Source organism: Etheostoma spectabile, chromosome 13 (genome assembly GCF_008692095.1).
Source record: "Etheostoma spectabile isolate EspeVRDwgs_2016 chromosome 13, UIUC_Espe_1.0, whole genome shotgun sequence".
NCBI lineage: Eukaryota > Metazoa > Chordata > Actinopteri > Perciformes > Percidae > Etheostoma > Etheostoma spectabile.
Genome location: NC_045745.1, coordinates 1,668,063 through 1,668,272, shown reverse-complemented (window position 1 = coordinate 1,668,272; position 210 = coordinate 1,668,063).

Sequence of the window (210 nt, the reverse complement as noted above, 5' to 3'; positions counted from 1 at the left end):
TAATCATTTAATAACCATAAAAGATACAAACTCACCGAAAGTTGCAGCTAAAAGATAACCAGTTAGCGGTTACGGAGGTCACTTCCGGGTCTTTCTAGCGTCTACAGGTGATTTTCTATCCAGCCTGGAACTTCCAGCCTTTTTCGGGTTCGTTGAGCATTAAATCCATCCATCCAGCCAAGATTTATCCACTTTATGTCCATAATTCAT